The following is a 26766-nucleotide window of genomic DNA, read 5'->3' on the forward strand; positions in this document are numbered from 1 at the left end:
ACCCAAATACATGGAGACTAAACAGCATCCTTCTAAAGAATGAATGGGTCAACCAGGAAATTAAAGAAGAATTGAAAAAATTCATGGAAACAAATGATAATGAAAACACAACGATTCAAAATCTGTGGGACACAGCAAAGGCAGTCCTGAGAGGAAAATATATAGTGGTACAAGCCTTTCTCAAGAAACAAGAAAGGTCTCAAGTACACAACCTAACCCTACACCTAAAGGAGCTGGAGAAAGAACAAGAAAGAAACCCTAAACCCAGCAGGAGAAGAGAAATCATAAAGATCAGAGAAGAAATCAATGAAATAGAAACCAAAAAAACAATAGAACAAATCAATGAAACTAGGAGCTTGTTCTTTGAAAGAATCAATAAGACTGATAAACCCCTGCCCAGACTCATCAAAAAGAAAAGAGAAAGGACCCAAATAAATAAAATCATGAATGAAAGAGGAGAGATCACAACTAACAACAAAGAAATACAGACAATTATAAGAACATACTATGAGCAACTCTACGCCAACAAATTGGACAATCTGGAAGAAATGGATGCATTCTTGAGACATATAAACTACCACAACTGAACCAGGAAGAAATAGAAAACCTGAACAGGCCCATAACCAGTAAGGAGATTGAAACAGTCATCAAAAATCTCCAAACAAACAAAAGCCCAGGGCCAGACGGCTTCCCAGGGGAATTCTACCAAACATTTAAAGAAGAACTAATTCCTATTCTCCTGAAATTGTTCCAAAAAATAGAAATGGAAGGAAAACTTCCAAACTCATTTTATGAGGCCACCATCACCTTGATCCCAAAACCAGACAAGGATCCCATCAAAAAAGAGAACTACAGACCAATATCCTTGATGAACACAGATGCAAAAATTCTCGCCAAAATACTAGCCAATAGGATTCAACAGTACATTAAAAGGATTATTCACCACGATCAAGTGGGATTTATTCCAGGGCTGCAAGGTTGGTTCAACATCCACAAATCAATCAATGTGATAGAACACATTAATAAAAGAAAGAACAAGAACCATATGATACTCTCAATAGATGCTGAAAAAGCATTTGACAAAGTACAGCATCCCTTCCTGATCAAAACTCTTCAAAGTGTAGGGATAGAGGGCACATACCTCAATATTATCAAAGCCATCTATGAAAAACCCACCGCAAATATCCTTCTCAATGGAAAAAAACTGAAATGTTTTCCGCTAAGGTCAGGAACACGGCAGGGATGTCCATTATCACCACTGCTATTCAACATAGTACTAGAAGTCCTAGCCTCAGCAATCAGAAAACAAAAAGAAATTAAAGGCATCCAAATTGGCAAAGAAGAAGTCAAACTATCACTCTTCGCAAATGATATGATACTATATGTGGAAAACCCAAAAGACTCCACTCCAAAACTTGTACAGGAATTCAGTAAAGTGTCAGGATATAAAATCAATGCACAGGAATCAGTTGCATTTCTGTACACCAACAAGAAGACAGAAGAAAGAGAAATTAAGGAGTCAATCCCATTTACAACTGCACCCAAAACTATAAGATACCTAGGAATAAACCTAACCAAAGAGGCTAAGAATCTATATGCAGAAAACTATAAAGTACTCATGAAAGAAATTGAGGAAGACACAAAGAAATGAAAAAATGTTCCATGCTCCTGGATTGAAAGAATAAATATTGTGAAAATGTCTATGCTACCTAAAGCAATCTACACATTTAATGCAATCCCTATCAAAATACCATCCATTTTTTTCAAAGAAATGGAACAAATCATCCTAAAATTTATATGGAACCAGAAAAGACCTCGAATAGCCAAAGGAATTTTGAAAAACAAAGCCAAAGTGGGTGGCATCACAATTCCGGACTTCAAGCTCTATTACAAAGCTGTCATCATCAAGACAGCATGGTACTGGCACAAAAACAGACACATAGATCAGTGGAACAGAATAGAGAGCCCAGAAATAGACCCTCAACTCTATGGCCAACTAATCTTTGACAAAGCAGGAAAGAATGTCCAATGGAAAAAAGACAGCCTCTTCAATAAATGGTGCTGGGAACATTGGACAGCCACATGCAGAAAAATGAAATTGGACCACTTCCTTACACCACACACGAAGATAGACTCAAAATGGATGAAGGACCTTAATGTGAGAAAGGAATCCATCAAAATCCTTGAGGAGAACCAGGCAGCAACCTCTTCGACCTCAGCCGCAGCAACATCTTCCTAGGAACATCGCCAAAGGCAAGGGAAGCAAGGGCAAAAGTGAACTATTGGGATTTCATCAAGATCAAAAGCTTTTGCACAGCAAAGGAAACAGTTAACAAAACCAAAAGACAACTGACAGAATGGGAGAAGATATTTGCAAGTGACATATCAGATAAAGGGCTAGTGTCCAAAATCTATAAGGAACTTAGCAAACTCAACACCCAAAGAACAAACAATCCAATCAAGAAATGGGCAGAAGACATGAACAGACATTTCTGCAAAGAAGACATCCAGATGGCCAACAGACACATGAAAAAGTGCTCCACGTCACTCGGCATCAGGGAAATACAAATCAAAAACACAATGAGATATCACCTCACACCAGTCAGAATGGCTAAAATGAACAAGTCAGGAAATGACAGATGCTGGCGAGGATGCGGAGAAAGGGGAACCCTCCTCCACTGTTGGTGGGAATGCAAGCTGGTGCAACCACTCTGGAAAACAGCATGGAGGTTCCTCAAAATGTTGAAAATAGAACTACCCTATGATCCAGTAATTGCACTACTGGGTATTTACCCTAAAGATACAAACGCAGTGATCTGAAGGGGCACGTGTACCCAAATGTTTATAGCAGCAATGTCTACAATAGCCAAACTATGGAAAGAACCTAGATGTCCATCAACAGATGAATGGATAAAGAAGAGGTGGTATATATACACCATGGAATACTATGCCGCCATCAAAAGAAATGAAACCGTGCCATTTGCGACGACGTGGATAGAACTAGAGGGTATCATGCTTAGTGAAATAAGTCAATCGGAGAAAGACAACTTTCATATGATCTCCCTGATATGAGGACATGGAGATGCAACATGGGGGGTTAGGGGGATAGGAGAAGAATAAATGAAACAAGATAGGATTGGGAGGGAGACAAACCATAAATGATTCTTAATCTCACAAAACAAACTGGGGGTTGCTGGGGGGAGGTGGGGTTGGGAGAGGGGGAGGGGGTTATGGACATTGGGGAGGGTATTTGCTATCGTGAGTGCTGTGAAGTATGTAAACCTGGCGATTCACAGACCTGTACCCCTGGGGATAAAAATACATTATCTGTTTATAAAAAAAAAAAAATGGAAGGGTAGGTGCACCATAAGAGACTATGGACTCTGAAAAACAACCTGAGGGTTTTGAAGGGGTGGGGGTGGGAGGTTGGGGGATCCAGGTGGTGGGTAATAGGGAGGGCACGTATTGCACGGAGCACTGGGTGTTGTGCAAAAACAATGAATACTGTTACGCTGAAAAAAAAATAAATAAATTTAAATAAAATGGGAAAAAAATTGAAACTCAATTAAAAATTATAAAAATAAAAATAAAATAAAATTGCAACTCAGTTCACCTCCACTGGGATACTCCCAAATTCCTTTTATTGTTCCACTTCTTTTTCCCTCCAACATGTATCACTTTCTAACATACCTCATAATCCAATTTTCATTGTGTTTCTTGTCCACCAACTGTCTCCCCTATGTTCCTAATGTTTCCGACTGTCTCCCCTGGCTTTAACATAAGCTTCATGAGGACTGGGATTTTGTTTTGTCCATAAATGTTTCCTAAGAACAATCCTAAATGTTTGTCAGTACCCGACACGTAGTAGATGCTCAATAAATATGTGTCCAGTAAATGAATACAAGGACAGTTTCTACAACATTGTTGTAGTGGGGAAAAATAAAACTTGAGAACACTAAATGCAAACAGAAGGGAAATAAAAGATCATATGATAGTTGTCTTTCTCCAATTGACTTATCTCGCTAAGCATAATACCCTCTAGCTCCAACCACATTGTCACAAATGGCAAGATTTCATTCTTTTGATGGCTGTATAGTACTCCATTATATATATATATGATCTCCCTGATATGAGGAAGTGGAGATGCAATGGGGGCGGGTAGGAAAAGAAATGAAACAAGATGGGATCAGGAGGGAGACAAACCATAAGAGACTCTTAATCTCACAAAACAAATTGGGGGGAGGGGGGTTGGGTGAGGGTGGTGGGGTTATGGACATTGAGGAGGGTATGTGCTATGGTGAGTGCTGCGAAGTGTGTAAACCTGGCAATTCACAGACCTGTACCCCTGGGGCTAAAAATACATATGTTTATAAAAAAAATTTTTTTGATTTAAAAAAGAGGAAGGGAGATAAAAGAATAAATTCCTTATTATGGAATATTATACATCTATTTTAAAAGCATGAGTTAGATCTGTGTCTTCTGATTTCAAAGAGATTCATGATGGAGAAGAGATAGAATGGTGTATACCACTCTGCTTACATTGGTCACCTTAAAGAAGAGAAAAAAATTTTAAATAATAAAATATGAATAATGTGGAAAAAAGTATGATGTGACATTAAGTAAAATTAAAGACTACAAAATTCTGTCTCTACTGTAACTGCAGAATGTAAAAAATTTTAAATCAATGAATAAAAATAACTTGGACACAGCACAATGTTGACTAGGTTTCTACAGGAAGTTTTTGTTTCCAATTTCTTGCTATTTTAATAGGTTTCAATAATAAGTGACATTTTTAAAAGAATATAAAGAAATCATGACCTATCATAGTTCTAAAAAACTTCTACAAAAAAGCATTTTCACTGATTTTTGAAGCAGAAAAGACTCCCTGCTTAATAAATCTTTTTCCACATACAAATACATTCAGTGCTTGGAACCAATCTTATTCAGTCTTTCCCAAGCATTATTAAGAAAAGAATATTTCCCAAAATAAACCTCTAATAAGCAGCAGAAATCTGCCACTTAAACCTGCTTAGCATTAGAAACATTAAAAGTAAACTCGCTGCTTTCCTTTCAATAATGTTATTATGCTACTTTACACAAGCAGGATACTTTATAATTACTTTTCAAATTCCTTTCATGTCATTTTCTCTTATGATCGTTTAAAAAAAGAAGTGATAAGAAACTGGTGAAGGAGATATTCTCAGCCTGATTTTATAAATGAAAAGGAAAAAGTTTGAATGACTACCCAAGGTCACTCAGCTAGTTAAGTAGGAACAGTGCCCAGTTACCCTGACTTGACTTCAGTGCTTTTCCATTTTTATCAGTAAAAATCTGGCAGTCACATTCTCACAGTAGTTTCTTAAAGTGCTAATGAAATATTTTATCAAGTCTCTCCTGTCTTCACCTGAGGTGATCACTCACCAGTTGGTTTTCCTTTGGGATAGAAGAAAAATTGGATTCTATAACCATAGCTCATAGTCACCTCCCAAGAGTCACCAGGGAGAATACAGATCAGATTATTTAGAATGGGATCTACATCACTGCTCATAATTCATAACCATCAGGAGAAAGAAGTTTGACGGCAAACTAAGTAAAATAAGTTATTAACATAGTATATGTTGTGAATAAGTGAGCCAAAATTAGTTCTTATGACATTAAGAAAAATTTTCACAAATGTAGGTTAAAGATGCCCAATTGCTTTTTCATTTACTTTTCAGTAGACAGAAACACATATAAATGTAAATTTTTCCTTTTTTTTTTTTTTTTCCTAGAGGAAACTTAGAGAAAGAATAGACCACTGGGAAAGGCTAGGAATAAAAAGATAGGAATACATGAAAAGAATGAACAAGTATGATTGAAAAATGTTTTACCCTTAGGGTTGTATTGTCCTGCTCCAACTAACCCAGTTCTTTTGGGTCACTTTTCCCTCTGGACGTGATTGACTTGTGTGGATGCATTATACTCTCACTTTCCACCAGTGAAGAGCAGCTCACATTTGTAAGATGGATGACTTGTCATAGAGCCATTCTCTGTGGCCAACTAAAGAATGAAGAAGCCTCCTTTTCTTGTGATAAAGCCTTCATTGTTGATTGAATTCATTACTACTACATGCTCTTGTGCCCACATATTAGGAGAAGAGGGGAAATAGAGAAGGGAGGAGAATAAGAGAGGAGAACCTTGGAGTACAGAGGGTGGGTGCCAGTAGTACTCGGAATTTCTCTTCCGATCTTCTAATGAGACCAAATAGAAATGTAGCACGGGTCCCAGTGTACATAGATGACTTGTTACACTTTGACGGCTCTATCTATCACATTTTCCTAAATGACCTACAGCACCCTGCCTCACCACCAAAAGACAAACATTTCCTTCTGGGAAATTAGGTTAGGGGCATTTGTCATAAACCTATGGGGATAAAAGAGAGAGATGTGGAAACTAGAGGACAGAAGGCTCTAGTAAATCAAGAACAATGAACTGTCACATTTTAGCCCCAAGAAAAGGTCATAAAGGAACTCTTCCAAACTTAGACTTTTCAAAATGGCTAAAAAATGACATGGCCCTGGTCCCCACAACACACACACACACACACACACACACACACTCTCTCTCTCTCTCTCTCTCTCAACAATTGGTAGCTGCCTGTGGTGTGGTGGTGGTGATTGTTTAAGTCGAGTTGGTTTATTCTGGTTTTGCTTTCATCTTCAATCAAGAACTGTAACTTTAAAACACATTTAAGTTGCCTATATTATATTATATTATTATGAGCAAGATATTTAGGTGCATACATTATAAATGTAACAAATATATTAAGTAGCTATGAGAAGTAAAATTGATGGAATCTTGGGATATCTTCTGGCGCTGGTGAATGTTTTTGTACCACATGATTTTATGGTACCACCAAAATTTCTCCAAAAAGTACTTAGCTGAATAAAATAGCACATCGTGTAGAGGTAGCCCCTATTAAAGGTTATTCTGACAATTATTCTAAATAAACAAACCTGAGATAAAAAGTTAAGATTAATAAGCTACTGTTACTTCTTTGGAAAATAACCACACTGAGACTAGGGAGACAGAGGATACCATTCCAGCCCAGGAAAAGCCTTGTCTGGCTCTATCCCTACAAGGCACATTGCTGTCCAGTCTGAAAGTTGGTGTCTTTACTTGTCCAATGACAGAGTAACCAGATATTACCCCTGGACTGCTGTAAGGTTAAAAATAAAACAGTTCAGTAAAAAATGTCTAGAAATTATAAATTTGTAGGTTACCATTTATTATTTATTGAAATTATTAAAGATAAGAATCATTCTTAAGATCTGCAGGTTATTGAATACTGGGTGAAAAAATAAAATACAGGAGAAAGGACTGTTATTAGAGACTAAGTTTTTATCATATTATCACCTGTAAAAAAGCTAAGACAAAGCACTCTGGTAAACTTGAGTGTTTTGGGAAATACAGTAATAATAACAACAACAATAAGCTTGGCATCTGTCTGTATGCTATCTTGCAACCTAAAAATCCATTGAATCTTCCCAATGTGGATATTATTATTCCTGCTTTATAATTAAGAAAAACATTAAGTGACCTTCCCAAAGTAACCCAGCTCTAAACAACAGAGCTCTGAAATCCAGAGCCCTGCCTTCTCCTTTTATGTTTTTACAACGTGCTACTCAGCTAGCAGATTTGCTAATGAAGACAGGTGCTGATGTTCAATGACTGAATTCAAGTAAAAAGTTCTTAAGAAAAAAATAACAGAAGAGGTGCCTGGGTAGCTCAGTTGGTTAAGCATCTGCCTTTGGCTTAGATCATGATCTCAGGGTCCTAGAATCAAGCCCCGCATTTGGCTCCCAGTTCATCAAGGAGTCTGCTTCTCCCTCTGCCTTTCTCCCCTGGGCTCTTGCTCTTTCTAACTCTCAAATAAATAAATAAAATCTTAAGAAAAGAAAGAAAGAAAATAGCACATGTTGGCAAGAATGTGGAGAAATTGGAACCCCCGTGTACTGCTGGTAGGAATGTAAATTGGTACAGCCGCTGTGGAAAACAGTAAGGAAGCTCTTCAAAATTTAAATGTAGAATTACAGATGATGGGTAGTTTTGTCATAAACATCTTTGCCTCAAGCATTTTTGCCACAAGCCCTTTCACCACAAATATTTTTAACAGAAATATTTTTGCCACCTAACTAATCAGACATAAGGTGATTTTGCCATAAAAGATAAAATCGTGAAAAATAGAGATAATGAAAGATGAAAGTTAATTTAAAAATTAAAAAGATGATTACAAAATGAAAAATATTTGAATACATTCAAAATGTATAGTGTAGATTCACAGCAGTACTAGAAATAATAACGGATTCATTTTGTGCATTGTACCTAAGCACCGGTCTTCAAAATCTATTGTTCGTATTACACATTTTTGTTTGTTCTGTTGTTCATTCATCTCATTTGGCATTGCACTTTTTCTTTTTTCGCTAAAATTTCTTCTTTCATTAAGAGAGGTATCAGTTTCCATCACTACGGTGCATATTTGTAACTGAGCTTTGTATCACACTGTAAAAGCCTTCTACATTGTTCTTTGTTCTTGGCATATTGTCACATTTGTTGACACATGGTCCCAAGTTCTATGGGAAATGTGGCCTCAAAACTGTCACTGTACAGGCCATTATGAGGCTAAGATTTATACAATATAAAAATGGGAGTACTGCATCAAAATGGAGAAATGAGGCACCTGGGTGGCTCAGTGGGTTAAGCCTCTGCCTTCGGCTCAGGTCATGATTCCAGGGTCCTGGGATTGAGCCCCGCATCGGGCTCTCTGTTCGGCAGGGAGCCTGCTTCCTCCTCTCTCTCTCTCTCTGCCTGCCTCTCTGCCTACTTGTGATATTTCTCTCTGTCAAATAAATAAATAAAATCTTTTTTTAAAAATGGAGAAATGAAACCAAACTGTTAATGAGTTATATTTTTATCTTTTATAGCAAAAGTGCCTTACAGCCAATTAGTTCTGTGGCAAAAATGTTTGCAAAAATGTTCGTGGCAAAAATGCTTTCAGCAAATATCTGCAGCAAAGGCGCTCATGGTGAAAATGCCAGACATGAGAATTACCATGTGATCTAATAATTTCACATCTGAATTGAAAGCAGAGATGTGAACAGGTACTTGCACACCCATATTCACGGGAGTGTTATTCACAATAGCCAAAGGTGAAAGCCACCTAAGTATCCATCAACAGATGACTGGATAAACCAAATGTGGTCTACACATTCAACAGAGTAATGTTCATAGCCCAAAAAAGGAAAGAAATCCTGACACATTCTACAACATGGGTAAACCTTGAAGACATTACATTGAGTGAAATAAGCAAGTCACAAAAGACCAAATGCTGTGTGATTCCATTTCCATGAGTGGCCTAGAGTAGTCCAAATCATAGAGACAGAAAGAAGAGTGGTTTCTAGAGACTGGGGAGGAGAAATAGGGAGTTACTATTTAATGGAATAGAATTTCAGTCTTGCAAGATGAAAACAGTTCTGGAGCTAGATTATGGTGACAGTGATACAAAAATGTGTATGTAGGGGTGCCTGGCTGGCTCAGTTGGTTAAGTGACTACCTTCAGCTCAGGTCATGTTCCTAGGGTCCTAGGAATGAGCTCCACATCTAGTTCCTTGCTCAGCAGGGAACCTGCTTCTCCTTCTCCCTCTACCTGCTACCCTGCCTGTTTGTGCTCTTTCTGTCAAATAACTTAAAAAAAATTTTTTTCTTAAAAAAAAAATGTGAATGTACTTACTCTCACTGTATACTTAAAAATGGTTAAAATGGTAAAATTTTATGTTCTATATATTTTCATATATATTCTATATATAGAATACATATATTCTATATATTCATATATATTCTATATATTTTCACAGGCTGGGTGAGCTCAGAATGCAGCTGGAGATCAGGGAGACGGAAGTGATTGAGCAGTTTTCTCTGAGGGCACACTGTAGAGTGGGGCCCTGAGCTCTTGGCTCCTGTGGGCCAGAGATTGGGAGGCCGCCATTTTCAATCCCATCCTCTAGAGCTCTACGGAAAGCATTCAGGGAACAAAAGCTCCTGAGAGAGAACCCAAGAAGATTACTTAGCCTGGCCCCTGGCAAGGGGGGCACAATTCTGCCTCAGGCAAAGACATTTGAGAATCACTACAATAGGCCCCTCCCCCAGAAGATCTGCAAGAATATCCAGCCAAGACCAAGCTCACTGATTAAGGAGAACAGCAGAATTCCAGAGGAGGGGAAAGCAAAGCATGGAATGCATGACTTTCTCCCCATGATTCTTTAGTCTTGCAAAGTTAATTAAATTTTTAAAATTTTATTCTTTTCTTATTCTAATTTTTTTCCTCTTTCCACTTTTAACATTTTTAAACTAGTTTATCTTAACAATAACTTTCTTTTAAAAAAAAGTCTTTTTAAACCTTCATTATTATAGTCATATTTTATCCTTCATTGTATCTAACTTATTTTTTGTATACATAGAGGGTTTTTTTCTTCTATAAACCTTTGGGATACAATTTCTTCTAATAAATCAAAATATACCCTAAATCTAGCACAGGGCTTTGTTCTGGTCTCCAGCCAGAACAAATTCTCTCCACTTTCTTTTTCTTTATTTTTCCAACCAACTTATCAATTTCTTCTTTAGAATTTTTTTTTAATTTTCATCTATACAGTCATATTCCATCCCTTCATTGTGTTTACCCTTATTTTTGTATATCTATATAAGTTTTTCTTTCTTTAAAATTTTGGGAGCTAGTTCTTCTAAGAGACAAAAATATACCTAAAATCAAGTGGGTGGCTCTGCTCTATTCACCAGTCTAATATATATACATATATATATGTATATATTTTTTTAACTTTTTAAAAACTTTTTTAAACTTCTTTTTACCCCCTTTATCCTCCCCCCCAATTTGAGGTCTCTTCTGATTTGGTGAGTATACATTTTTCTGGGGTCTTTGCCACCCTTTTAGTATTTTAATCTCTCTTCATCTATTTTTATCTGGATAAAAAGATAAGGCAGAAAAACTCAACATAAAAAAAGAACAAGAGGCAGTACAGAAGGCTAGGGACCTAATCAATACAGATTTTGGTAATATATCAGATCTAGAGTTCAGAATGACGATTCTCAAGGTGCTAGCTGGGCTTGAAAAAGGCATGGAAGATATTAGAGAACCTGTCTGGAGAAATAAAATCCCTTTCTGGAGAAATAAAAGAACTAAAAATCAAACAAAGCTGAAATCAAAAAAAGCTATTAATGAAGTGCAATAAAAAATGGAGGCTGTTACTTCTAGGATAAATGAGGCAGAAGAGAGAATTAGTGATATAGAACACCAAATGATGGAGAATAAAGAAGCTGAAAAAAAGAGAGACAAACAACTAGTGCACCACAAGGGGAGAATTTGAGAGGTAAGTGATGCCATAGACAAAACTATATTAGAATACATGGGATCCCAAAAGTGGAAAAAAGAGAGAGAGGGGCAGAAGGTATATTGGATAAAATTATAACAGAGAATTTCTCTAATATGGCAAAGGGAACAAGCATCAAAATCCAGGAGGCACAGAGAATCCCCTCTCAAAATCAATAAACATAGGTCCACACCCCATCATCTAGTAGTAAAACTTACAAGTCTGAGTGACAAAGAGAAAATCCTGAAAGCAGCCCAGGACAACAAATCTGTAACATACAATGGTAAAAATATTAGATTTCCAGCAGATTTATCCAACGGAGACCTGGCAGGCCAAAAATAACTGGCATTATATATTCAGAGCCCTAATGAGAAAAACATGCAGCCAAGAATACTATATCCAGCGAGGCGATCATTGAAAATAGAAGGAGGGATAAACAGCTTCCAGGACAAACAAAAAATAAAAGAATTTGCAAACACCAAACCAGCCCTACAGGAAATATTGAAAGGGGTCCTCTAAGCAAAGAGAGAGCCTAAAAGTAACAGACCAGAAAGAAACAGAGATAATATACAGTAACAGTCACTTTACAGGCAATACAATGGCACTAAATTCATATCACTCAATAGTTACCCTGAATGGAAATAAGCTAAATGCCCCAATCAAAAGACACAGATTGGTATCAGAATGGATAAAAAAACAAGACCCATCGATATGCTGTCTACAAGAAAATCATTTTAGACCCAAAGTCACCTCCAGATTTAAAGTAAGGAGGTGGAAAACAATTTACCATGCTAATGGACATCAAAAGAAAACTGGGGTGGCAATCCTTATATCAGATCAATTAGATTTTAAGACAAAGACTATAATAAGAGACGAGGAAGGACACTATATCATACTCAAAAAGGGGCTGTCCAACAAGAAGATCAACAATTTTAAATACCTATGCCCCTAACATGGGAGCAGCCAACTTTATAAACCAATTAATAACAAAATCAAAGAAACACATTGACAATAATACAATAAGAGTAGGGGACTTTAACACCCCCTCACTGAAATGGACAGATCATCCAAGCAAAAGATCAACAAGGAAATAAAGAGCTTAAATGACACCCTGGACCAGATGCACATCACAGATACATTCAGAACATTCCATCCCAAGGCAACAGAATACACATTCTTCTCTAGTGCACATGGAACATTCTCCAGAATCGATCACACCCTGGGTCACAAATCAGGTCTCAACTGGTAACAAAAGACTGTGATCATTCCCTGCATATTTTCAGACCACAATGCTTTGAAGCTAGAACTCAACCACAAGAGGAAAGTTGGAAAGAACTCAAATACATGGAGGCTAAAGAGCAGCCTACTAAAGAATGAATGGGTCAATCAGGAAATTAAAGAGGAATGGAAAAAATTCATGGAAACAAATGAAAATGAAAAATACAATGGTTCAAAATCTGTGGGACACAGCAAAGGCAGTCCTGAGAGGAAAATATATAGTGATACAAGCCTTTCTCAAGAAACAAGAAAGTTCTCAAACACATAACCTAACCCTACACCTAAAGGAGATGGAGAAAGAACAGCAAAGAAAGCCTAAACCCAGCAAGAGAAGAGAAATAACAAAGATCAGAGCAGAAATCAATGAAATAGAAATCAAAAGAACAGTAGAACAGATCAACAAAATCAGGAGCTGGTTCTTTGAAAGCATTAAAAAGATTGATAAACCCCTGGCCAGAGTTATCAAAAAGAAAAGAGAAAGGACCCAAATTAATAAAAACATGAATGAAAGAGGAGAGATCACAACCAACACCTAAGAATTACAAATGATTATAAGAACATATTGTGAGCAACTATACACCAGCAAAGTTGACAATCTGGAAGAAATGGATGTGTTCCTAGAGACTATAAACTACCAAAACTGAACCAGGAAGAAGTAGAAAACCTGAACAGACCCATAACCAGTAAGGAGATTGAAGCAGTCAAAAAATCACCCAACAAACAAGAGCCCTGGGCCAGACAGCTTCCTAGGGAAATTCTATCAAACATTTAAAGAAGAATTAATACCTATTCTCCCGAAACTGTCCCAGAAAATAGAAATGGAAGGAAAACATCCAAACTCATTTTATGAGGCCAGCATTACCTTGGTCCCAAAACCAGACAAAGAACCCATCAAAAAAGAGAATTATAGACCAATATTCTTGATGAACACGGATGCAAAAATTCTCACCAAAATACTAGCCAATTGGATCCAACAGTAGGTTAAAAGGAATATTCATCACGATCAAGTGGGATTTATTCCAGGGCTGCAAATTTGGTTCAACATCCACAAGTCAATCAATGTGATACAATACATTAATAAAAGAAAGAACAAGAACCATATGATACTCTCAATAAATGCTGAAAAACCATTTGACAAAGTACAGCATCCTTTCTTTATCAAAACTCTTCAAGGTATAGGGATAGAGGGTACATACCTCAATATCATTAAGGCCATCTTTGAAAAACCTACAGCAAATATCATTCTCAATGGAGAAAAACTGACAGCTATTCCCCTAAGGTCAGGAACATGGCAGTGATGTCCATTTTCACCACTGCTATTCAACATAGTACTAGAAGTCCTAGCCTCCGCAATCAGACAAAAAAGGAAATTAAAGTCATTCAAATTGGCAAAGATGTCAAACTATCACTCTTTGCAGATGATAAGATACTTTATGTGGAAAACCCAAAAGGCTCCACTCCAAATCTTCTAGAACTTGTACAGGGATTCAGTAAAGTGTCAGGATATAAAATCAATGCACAGAAATCAGTTGTTCTATACACCAACAATAAGACAGAATAAAGAGAAATTAACTAGTCAATCCCATTTACACTTGCACTCAAAACCATAAGATTCCTAGGAATAAACGTAACTAAAGAGGCAAAGAATCTGTACTCAGAAAACTATAAAGTACACATGAAAGAAATGGAGAAAGTCACAAAGAAATGGAAAAATGTTCCATGCTCATAGATTGGAAGAACAAATATCATGAAAATGTCCATGCTACCTCAAGCAATCTACACGTTTAATGCAATCCCTATCAAAATACCATCCTTTTTTTTTTTTTCAAATAAATGCAACAAATAATCCTAAAATTTATATGGAACCAGAAAATACCCCGAATAGCCAGAGAAATGTTGAAAAAGAAAGCCAAAGTTGGTGGCATCACACAATTCCAGACTTCAAGCTCTATTACAAAGTTGTCGTCATCAAGACAGTATGGTACTGGCACAAAAACAGACACATACATCAATGAAACAGAAGAGAGAGCCCAGAAATGGGCCCTCAATTCTATGGCCAACTAATCTTCAGCAAAACAGGAAAGAATGCCCAGTGGGAAAAAGACAGTCTCTTCAACAAATGGTGTTGGGAAAATTGGAGAGCCACATGCAGAAAATGAAACTAGACCATTTCCTTACACCACACACAAAAACAGACTTTAAATGGATGAAGGATCTCAATATGAAACAAGAATCCTTCAAACTCTTTGAGGAAAACACAGGCAGCAAGCTCTTCAACCTCAGCCTCAACAACTTCTTCCTAGTAACATTGCCAAAGGCAAGAGAAGCAAGGGCAAAAATTAACTATTAGGAATTCAGCAAAATCAAAAGCTTTTGCATAGCAAAGGAAACAGTCAACAAAATCAAGAGACAACTGACAGAATGGGTGAAGATATTTGCAAACGACATATCAGATAAAGGGCTAGTATCCAAAATCTATAAAGAACTTAAACTCAGTACCCACAGAACAAAAAATCCAATCAAGAAATGGGCAGAGGACATGAACAGACATTTCTGCAAAGAAGACATCCAGATGGCCAACAGACACATGAAAAGGTGCTCCACATCACTTGGCATCAGGAAATCCAAAGCAAAACCACAGTGAGATACCACCTCACACCAGTCAGAATGGCTAAAATTAACAAATCAGGAAATGACAGATGCTGGCGAGGATGTGGACAAAGGGGAACCCTCCTACACTGTTTGTGGGAATGCAAGCTGGTACAACCACTCTGGAAAACAGCATGGAGTTTCCTCAAAAAGTTGAAAATAGAACTACACTATGACCCAGCAATGGCACTACTGGGTATTTTTTTTTTTTTTATTTGACAGAGAGAAATCACAAGAGAGGCAGACAGAGAGAGAGGAAGGGAAGCAGGCTCTCCGCTGAGCAGAGAGCCCGATGCGGGACTCGATCCCAGGATCCTGAGATCATGACCTGAGCCAAAGGCAGCGGCTTAACCCACTGAGCCACCCAGGCGCCCCGGCACTACTGGGTATTTACCCTAAAGATATAAATGTAGTGATCCAAGGGGGCACATGCACCCAAATTTTTATAGCTGCAATGTCTGCAATAGCCAAACTATGGAAAGAACCTAGATGCCCATCAACAGATGAAAGGAAAAAGAAGATGTGATATATATATAATGGAATACTATGTAGCCATTAAAAGAAATGAAATCTTGCCATTTGCAATGCAGTGGAGGGAACTAGAGGGCATTACACTGAGTGAAATAAGCCAATCAGAGAAAGATAATTATCATATGCTCTCCCTGATATGAGGAATTTGAGAGGGAAGTGGGGGGTTTGGGGGGTAGGGAAGGAAAAAATGAAACAAGATGTGAAGTGTGTAAACCTGGCGATTCACAGACCTGTACCCCTGGGGATAAAAATACATTATATGTTTATTAAAAAAAAAAATTTTGAAAGGGGAGGCGAACCATAAGAGACTATGGACTCTGAAAAACAACCTGAGGGTTTTGAAGAGTCAGGGGTGGGAGGTTGGGGGAACAGGTGGTGGGTAATAGGGAGGGCACGTTTTGCATGGGGCACTGGGTGTTGTGCAAAAACAATGAATACTGTTACGCTGAAAAAATAAATAAAATGGAAAAATAAATAAATAAAGAAAGAAAGAAAGAAAGAAAGAAAGAAAGATGGGATCAGGAGGGAGACAAACCATAAGAGACTCTTAATCTCACAAAACATACTGAGGGTTGCTGGGGCGAGGGGGGTAGGGAGAGGGTGGGGTTATGGACATTGGGGAGTGTATGTGCTATGGTGAGTGCTGTGAAGTGTGTAAGCCTGATGATTCATAGACTTGTACCTCTGGGGCTAATAATACATTATATGTTAATTTAAAAAAAAAGAGTCGAGAAGCAAAGGAAACCAATGCAATTATGAACATTGTGATGTTTGCTATGCCTATGAGTAATAAAGTCCTTAATCTTTGGGTGGGGGGGGAGAGTTCAACTCTTCGTTTCTGCTCAGATCATGATCTCAGGGTCATGAGATCAAGGCCAGATAATGCTCCACACTTAGTGGGGGTCAGCTAGAGATGGTCTCTCTCCCTCTCTTTGAATCCCCCACACTCTCAATCTCTCTTTCCCTCTCTCAAATAAATAAATCCTTAAAAGAGAGAGATCCTATTCATTCTGTTTCTCTGGAAATCTTTAATATAGTATCTAAAAATCTTAAAGAAAAATGGAGTCTTTAAAAAATACCTAGTGTGCTCAATATTATCAGCCAGTTGAAAAATTCAAGGTAAAACCACAATGAGATGCCACTGCAGATGTATCAGAATTACTAAAGTGAAAAATAGTAATACCAAATGCTGGCAAAGATGCAGAGAAACTGGATCACTCATAAATTGCTGGTGAAAATGTAAAATGGTACAATCATTCTGAAAAATAGTTGGGCAGTTCCTTTCAAAACAAAAGTGGACTTAATAAGCATTTATTTTCACAGAAGAATTTATACACAAACATTTATACCAGATTCTTTCTTATTAGTCAAAAATTGGAAACTCCCCAGATAGATGTCTTTCAAAGGATGAATGGTTCAACAAACTGTGGTACGTCCATTCCATGGAATACTATTCAGCAATAAGAAACAATACACTGTAGCAACAATGTGAATGAACCTCAAAAAAATATGTTCAGTGAACAAAGTAAATCTCAGATCTTGAAAGATTCTACCTCTGTAACAATCTTGAAATGATGTAATTACAGAAACAGAGAACGGATTAGAGGTTGCCAGGGAGTAGAAATAAGAGAGGGAATGGGTATGCTATAAAGAACAAAAGAACAAAAAGAGAAAAAGGAGTCTTGTGATGGTGCAGTTGAGTATCAGTTGTTGTGGTCGTCACACAGTTTACACTTAGAGCTACATATATACCCACAATGCATGTATAACAAATGAAATCTGAATAACCTTTATGGATTGTGCTAATGTCATATTCTTGGTTGTAATATGGTCCCATGGTTGTGTAGGATATTGGCATTGAAGATTTAGGAAGGAATGCATAGAACTGCTCTGCACATTTCTTTGTAAACTCTTATGAATCTATAATTATCTCAAATTAAAAATTAAACTAAATAACTTCATTTTTTAAATTATTAATATAAACCTTATTTATGTAGGAAATTAGACCCTATTCTAAATAAATTCTTTTATTCCAGAATTTTTTTTAATATTTTATTTATTTAGGAGTACCTGGGTGGCTCAGTCAGTTAAGCATCTGCCTTTGGCTCAGGTCATGATCCCAGAATCCTGGGATTAAACCCCACATTGGGATCCCAGCTCAGTGGGGGGCCTATTTCTCCCTCTCCCTCTGCCTGCCACTCTCCCTGCTTGTACTTTTCAAATAAATAAATAAAATCTTTTAAAAAATATTTTTTTACAACCAACCTTTAATTTACAACCAAATTAAATAACCTTTGAGAAGACTCATTTTATTTACTTATTTGAGAGAGACAAAGATAGAACATGAGCATGGGGGAGGGGCAGAGGGAGAAGGAGAAATAGGCTCCCTCCTCAGCAGCGAGTTGGACTTGGGACTCTATCTCAGAACCCTGAGATTGTGATTTGAGCCAAAAGCAGACACTTAACCACCTGAGCCACCCAGGTGTCCCTAGAATTTCTTTAATAAATATGCATTTTTCCTGATCTACTCTAAGACCAATTTTTTGCCCATTTCATTTGCCAATGATTTATTTACCAAACAGTAAATGCTTATGTAATGAAATAAAATTAAGAGGCAAACTTTCATCTATTAAGACTGCTTACAGATTTGTGAAATGTAGCTACACAAAAGACATCAGACCTAATGAACAAAATAGCCATTTCCACTCATATAAATAACGTGATTCTATTATTTAAACAGTTTATGGCCCTCTTTAAGAGAAATAAGCTTTGAGATTAGGAATGCCAAAGACTATTCCACCACCAGATATTTTTATCAAATGGGTTGCTGCTCTTTCGATACCAAATTGATGAGCAATCATGGAAGGCAATCTTATTAAGCTAGTTTGCATATTTATGAAGACCCCATAGCTTAATAAACTGTGATAGAGCAATGAAAGTTTATGGAGATCACTAGAAATGTCAGAATAGTACTCCAAAGACACAATAAAATGTAGTAATTCACTTTTAAATCCCAACCTGTCTAAAATAGAAACCGGTAGCTTTTTTATTATTAGCCCTGCCTCACTCATAACCAAACCCAATTTTTTTAATTAATTTATTTTTTTTTCAGCATAACAGTATTCATTGTTTTTGCACAACACCCAGTGCTCCATGCAATACGTGCCCTCCCACCAAACCCAATTTTTTTTTCTCAGTTCAAGTTTAATAGAAACAACAGAAGATCAAAAGTGTTGCCCTACTACTGTACATCACAGTTGGCCTGCCCTGTAACACAGTTCAGGCCATTCTCTCCAGAGGAAGAAAGGCTGCCAAACCCAATTTTTTATGTAGTATTCTGTTCACCAAATATTTAGTTGACCATATTGAGGTCCTGCCATGATCTAGAGTGTATGCAATAAATTTAAGACATTTAGGTTTAATTTCATGAAAGTTAACTTCTATATTCTTTAGCTATACATGAAAGGGGGGAATGGATAGTTAGAGAAAAGGAGAATGGTAGCTAAGATTATAAGTAATACACTATACCAACAAAACAGCAACAGCACTACCCCTAAAGCTAAAATACTCTACTAACACACTGTGATCTGGAACTAGAGAATGAATCACGTGTTCTTGTTTTAAGCAGAATACTTACCAGCTTAGAGTTTATCTCCACAGTGATGACAATTACTCTTCGAACTGGAATTATAGGTAAGCATCTATGTATTATGTAAATTAAAAGCAACTGATAATTTTTTAGTGGCAACAGCCTTTAAAAGCAGGATTTGGTGAGTTACTGGTCAAAATCCAATTCCAGCCCAGGGCCTTTTATCCCAGCATCCACCAAACCTTCCCCCATTCTTGAGTCTGGACTCATTCTCATGACTGGTTGAGAAAGAATGGAATAGTACCCAAAGCTATACTGTATATCCCAGCCCATCACAGTATAATTACAATGATTTCTATAAAAATCAAAGAAGAAATGTTTCTAAAAATGTATTTAATTTTAAGTAACTCACAGATTTTTCCTGAGAAACTCGTAGAATTAAAATCTCTGGTAAACCAAGTTTAGATGGATAAGTTGTTTGTGTTTGTTTGTCTTTTTAACTAAGCTACTGAGTATTTTTTTCAAAAACATTCCCTGTATAGATCTAGCCAAAACTGTCTATACTTATAAGCCAAACTCCCTCAACTGGTATCTTTTCTACACATCTACCAATGTATGTTTGAGATAGGTTAAGAGTAGAGAGAAAAAATCTGGACCTAAATCAAACCCAAGGGAAAACAAGCACTAGATTTTGTGTCCTTTAATTTACAACCAAATTAAATAACCTTTGAGAAGGCTCAGTTTACAGTTAATATTAGAGCAGAAGCTTTTCTTCTCTGTATCAAGGTTTCTTCCCCAAACCATGAAATCACACCAAATTGGCTTTAAAAGAGATTGGCCACAAAAAGACCTTAACTTCACTTACTTCCTTGCTGATACAGTTATATGAGTTTGGGGGGGAGGTTGTTTTTGGTTTTTTACTTAACAGTCAATCATTTCAAATCAAGTAAGCAAATTTAACACCTTATAAAGTTAAATGCATCGTTAAGAATAATAGTTCCTATGTGCATTCTACCTAAACAAGTTGAGCCCTTTGGACTCCATTAAATCCCTTTAAAATAATTATTATATCAGCTTTATAGGCTACACAGAGCCAATACCATTGTCTTTATTTTATGATGAGGAAACTGAGGCTCATAGAGATTGATTTCCTCAAATCATACAAGTAATTAACAAAAGAATTAACGATAAAGTTTTCCTTCCACCTTCACTGTTCTTACTCAGAAGCAGTCACAATTTACAAATATATTTTTAAATAAACTTTAATTTGAAAAAAAAATGTTTCTGGACTAAAACACAGAAATCCATAGTGTACATCACTTACTTTCCTTTTAAATTTCAATTGGATAACCCCATATGCTGTTATTACTGTCAGTAACTGCAATATAATCTTAAATTTATCTTCAATTAATTCAATGTAGGAAATCTTTGAACAGACACCTTTTTAATGACTTTAATTGATTCCGAAGCCAATTATGCCTTATTTTTAGTCTCCCACAGAGCCCTATTCTTAATAATCTTCTTTTTGTGCAACTTAACCACTTGCATGAATCTTTCCTGCCTTTTTCAAAACTCAACATTCATGCTCGGGGGAGGGAGTTTAAATACATAGCTACAGAAGACACCACAATGATGGAGGTACCATTTATATACAGAAATGGGAGAGTTGTGTATTTATCAGAAAATGTTTCTACAAGATGGCACTCAAGTGGCTTACTCTAACAAAATCATTATGACTTGATAATTTTCTAACAGATGGAAGTAAAATGTTTTGCAGAAGGATGACTTTTTTATTTTACAAAAAGATGTCTTATGGGCTAGCAGTGGTCCTGCAGAAATCAATATCTATAAAATATTAGCCAGGCAAGGCAACCATATAAAAATCTTTAAATGTCTCTAAAATGGGAGCTTTCAAGACTAAAAGGAAAATGGGAAACAGGCAACAGATGTGACAAAGAGAGTTAATAGCTTCAATCTGCAAAAAGCACTTTTAAATGAATAAGAAAATAATTTTAAAAACAAAACAAAGAATATAAATGGAAAATTCTAGGGAAAATTATGAAATAGCTCATATGCTCAACTCAATTAGTGTTCAAAGAATGTGGGCAAGACCATGATGAAAGTATGATAAAGGTATGCTGCCAATGGCATTGTGAACTGAAAGGTCCTGCTAAAAAGAAATGTGAAAATACATAGTAAGGGGAACAAGAAAAAGCCATTGCACCCTGACCTAACCATCGCCCTCCTGGGAGTGTATGTCAGATGGGACAGACACTGTCGAGTCACTGACCCATTCTCAGCCCCTTTGTCCTATGCCATCTTCTGGCCAGATGTGGGCATATGTCATAGTAATTAGTGGTCAAGGAGAATAAGAGGTCTGCTGGTGCACTTTTGTTTTTCTTTCTTCCTGTTATAGATGGGAAAGTGGCAGTTGCTGCTGTAGCAGCCATAGTCTGAACATAAAAGACCAAAAATATTGTAGAGACATGGCCTTGAAATCAGTGAACCACCATATCAATGCCAACAACAACCATATAATCTCCAAACTTATTATGTAAGAAAAACAATCTCTGGTTTATTTGAGCCACTGGATGATACACAAAGGAATGAATTCAAAAGGAGAAAATAATGATGACAATTACAAGATTTTTCTACAAGAGTAAACAAGGAAAGCAACCTGGTAACTACTAATGTTTAGGAATAGCGATGCAGATGAATCAGATTTAAATGACCAACCTGAAGACTAGGAGAGTGTGATATACTGCTTACATTAATGACCCCATTTTTTTTAACCTTTTCTTAGATTCTACTCTTTACCATGAGAATTTGCAGTTATTCTCAACAGATGCAAGGCAATTCTTCTGCCCCTTGATTCTGAGTTCAGCCATAGAACTCAGACAATGAGATGTGAGCAAGTATGGCCCAATATTCTTGTCCCTACACTAACACCATGGCCATCTCTATGAGAATAACTCTTGGCTAGAGGCCAAGCCATGTGGAGTGGAACCACGTATCCCCAGTGGTCTGAGAGGAAGGTATTCTAAACTGACAGGCAGGCAACTCCCAGATACATGAGGGAGCCCAGCCAAGATCAGCAGAGCCGCCTAGATGTCCTAGATGACCCACAGCGTCCACATGAGCATGCCCAGATGAGATCCTAAGCCCACCCACGCAGACCAGCTGATCTCTACAGATTTGTGAAAAAAATGTTTACTCTAGCTTGTCACAGACGTTTTGTAGTTGTTACACAGTATTATGTGACAAAAGATAACTGACCTAATGTAAAAAATCAAATTTTGTTAAATATTTATTCACCCATTTAATAACCACTGCACGTCTACATTATATCAGGCATTATGTTCAGCAAAGAGAGGCAGAACACAGATCTGCATTACTCTGTGAGAATAAAGTTGTAAACAATAGGACCTATGTGGGGAAAGACTCAGAAGAATGCTAATGCCATACATGGTCTTTATTTGTGTGTGCATGTGAGTTTTTACTTTCTCTCTAATGGCCTTTCAAGCATGATTTTTGTAGTTTGCTGGCACACAAAGGCTGGCGGAGTAAATGTGAATTGAAAGAGTAAAGAAGACAAATGACCAGAATGAGGTAGAATTGGGTGAAGAGATGTTAGAATAATGGGAAGAATACAAAAACATGTTTTTAAGCTCGGAAAATATGGGAGAGAGGAAAAAATGGATACAGTCAGTGACAAGAGACAGGAGGACACAGGATGCCCAGCACAGGTGGGGCTTAGCTGGGGCTCCAAGAGATGGCCTCTCTCTCTCAAATAGTGGGAACAGGACAGGACAGTTTTATGTCCTTTCAACAATAGTGGGCAGAAAGGCGATAAAACTGCAACCTCAAGATCTCTATTTTCTTAAGCCCTGATGGAGCAAAATTATGTACGAAGAGTAGAGACTGTCATGAGGAGAAAGCAAAGCGTTTGAAAGAAACAGTAAATGTCTGTGCAAGGGGGCTGAGTGTGGGTCATCCAAATGATTCCTTAATGATGTTCAGACTTATTGTTATCTGTCTCATAAGAGAAGTTAGGTCTCTGAGAAAAATTCTGAGAAGTACTTGGAAGTAACAGCAGAGAAAAACCCATATTAAAATAATGCCTCTTTTATTATCTTGATTGTTGGCACTTCTGAAAATTTCATTTCTAAAATTCCTTGTTAATTTATTTAGGGTTCAGCTTAGATTCAGCAAAACATGGAAATTTAAGTATAAAGAATTAAAATATAGAACAAAAAAATGCTCAGATGAGAAAAAATTTCAAGTTATCTTCATGCACTCAATTTACAATTATAACTTTAATTAGAACATTTTAATTGCTCCATTTCTTTTGGGTTTTTTTTTTCCCAATTCTATTTTTGCTGCCTTAATAGTGTCTGTCCTAAACTGCATTAAAAGATTTCATAGCTATAAATTTCTTGGGATTTTTGAAATCAAGTAACCAAAAAAAAGTGAATCTAATCAGAAATACATATATGAGATAATGATGTTTTTGGTGAAACACATGATTTAATTCCCCTTCCCCCAACTGCCACCATATTACTTTCTTTTAAAGCATGTTGGAAGAAGCTGATTTAAATTATTTAAAAGCTAGCTTAACTCTGACAACCAGGGAATTGAAAGTTTTAAGTTTTGAGGAAAGGAACACAGTGAGATCCAAAGTTATTGACTTCACCAACTTGAGTTGGTTACTCAGGAATAACCTGAGTAACCAACTCACAGGTGGCTGTGATGCTCGGGGTGGGGGGGGAAAGGCACTTTATATGGACATATTTTGCCCAAAGGTTCCTAATCTGGTTGGAGTCATAAACCCCCCCCAAAAACCCATGTCTGCATATAGACATTGAAACTTTGTGTGTCATTCCTGGGGGCTACAGATCCCACAAGGCCCATCCAGGGGTCTTTGCTGAACCTCTTCTAAATCCAGATTTTGAAGTTCCATCAGACTGAGGAGGACTAAACCAAACAAACGTTACTCTTGCCCCCTTCCCTGCTGCAGCAGCCTTACCTAGAGTGACAGTTCAGTGTTACCAAACTGGTGTTTCACTCTGAGGCTCCCACCTGTGATAGCAGATCAAAATGCAGAGTTTACAGAGAAAATTATGAAAAGTGATCCGCTGACTCTTGGACCTCTCGGCCAGGCTAATTTTTTTTTTAAAGGATTCCTTTGGACAAAACCAAAGCGTCACCCCAACTACCCTTCTCCTAAGTGCTCGCTCCCTTCAAGCCCAGTAAGGAGGGACTTCAGTGAGCTACTCAGAGAACCCAATCTATGTAATTTACATCCCTCCTCTTGGATGGCAGAGTGGCCTGGGAGCAGAGTCCTAGGCTGAGAAATCCCAGGTGGCAGACAAGTGACTGACTCCCACAGGGAATTGCTGAGAAGAGCTGGAACTAGCCTGTCCTCCCAGAAATGATCAGAGGAAAGAACACACAAGCATTCCCATGTGCCTGCATTGACCAAACACAAGTAAGAGCCAGAGTGAGGTCAGCATCAGACCCATGCAGCCTGTGGGGAAAAAACCCAAGTAAGAAGAAGCTGAGGTGGAGTTCAGACATCCTAGAGCTCACAGAGGAAGCCCTAAACACCCACCAATACTGATTTGCATGCCCTCCTCCCCCCAAGACAACAACAGGTGAGAAATTTCCAGCAATGGGAATCACGGAGGGAACTATGAAAGAACCTCTAAGAGAGAGACCAGTAAGTACCTGCCTGAGGCAGCTCACTCCAGCATATCTCGGGGAGGAGCTTTATTATAATCTGTACCTACCCACCTCTCCCTGTCCCCTCTCCTTTCTTCCCTGCTAGGGATAACAGGAAGCTGTGAGTTGAGAGAAAACGTGAGGAAGAAAGTAAAAGACCATGATTCTGTCTCCCATGCAGGGGGGGGATAAGCTGAGGGAAAGGAGATGTGTGGCAAATCAATTATGAAATATGGGTTGTTGCAGAGGACCAAAGATTCTAATTTCTGAATGCTTGTGACTTGACTCCATTGCGGTCATGTCTTTCACCTAGGAAAAGTTCACTGAACTTGCTCACATTTTTAGTGGGAAAGCCTCTTCCGCCAAATAAAACTTGAGGGAGATAGAGGGAGACCAAGACAAGACTGCATTTTGACTATCTCTCCAATCATTTGTTCAATCTATGCATTCATTTAACCTAAAGCATGAAAATTTAACAGCGTTTAGGAGGTTGCAAACTCTTTGGTATGCCTGCCTGATAAGGCTAGGAGATAAGTTTGTTTCACTGCCAAAATGATTTTTTAAATTCGATGCGAATGCCTTTAGGCAAAATAGACACTGTCCGGTTCAGCCTCCGTGTGCCTTATACCCCTCCCACTTACCCTTCAGAATTAGCCGTTTAATTCCTTGCCTAACAGGTGACGGCTTGTGAGTTCAAGATGGGAATGCCTCCGCCTTAGAATAACAGGAATGGATTTTATTTGGATTCAAGAACTCTGAGTCAAAATTCCAGCTGCATCATATATTACTGGCTTAGTGACCATGGACAAGATATTTAATGTTTATGAAAGTTCCTGTCTATAAAATATATCAAACATCTATCTCACCAGGTTACTTCGAAGTTAAATACGGCACTGCATGCAACGTGACGCATCCAGACAGTGATGGCACAGTGAGTATTAACTTCCTTCTTTCCTCCCCTTTATTTTTTATTGCTCAGTTCATTAGATGAGAAAATAGGGTTGTATAAATAACTGTTCATTACATATACTGCTAGCTTTTCTTTTAACTGTTTTGAAGGCTTTAGCAAAATTACGTTAAGGGAAAATTCTACCTAATTATAAATAATAACCAAAAATTGAGTTGGCCTCAATTAAAGCAATTTCATCCAAGATTCTTCAAAACATTAAAGTTAAAATATGTGGCAACAGTGTAATTAAAAAGTCAAAAGTCTTGTAATTACCTTGTTTTTGCAGTGAGTAAAGGTAAATGCATGAAATTTTTTAATTCTCTCCAAAGGACTGTGTTTACCTTTCACTTGGCCTCATCAATTTTTATTTGTTTTTTACTGTCAGTTTAAGGTCATTTTCAATGAGTGCTTCAATAACTGTAACTTCAGGGTGATTAAGCTTTGTCATTGAGCGAGTAGTTTTAACTGCTGGCTTTTCCAAGGAATTATATATTCTGACTGGCAATGACGACTCACCAACTGAAGATTTACAATGGCTTAGTAATAGATCGAATTCTAAATGAAGGTTGTATTTATGTTGACAAGACCAGAAATTAAGACACAGTCAAAGCAGCTCAAAAACAAGTATA

Source organism: Meles meles, chromosome 4 (genome assembly GCF_922984935.1).
Source record: "Meles meles chromosome 4, mMelMel3.1 paternal haplotype, whole genome shotgun sequence".
NCBI classification, from domain to species: domain Eukaryota; kingdom Metazoa; phylum Chordata; class Mammalia; order Carnivora; family Mustelidae; genus Meles; species Meles meles.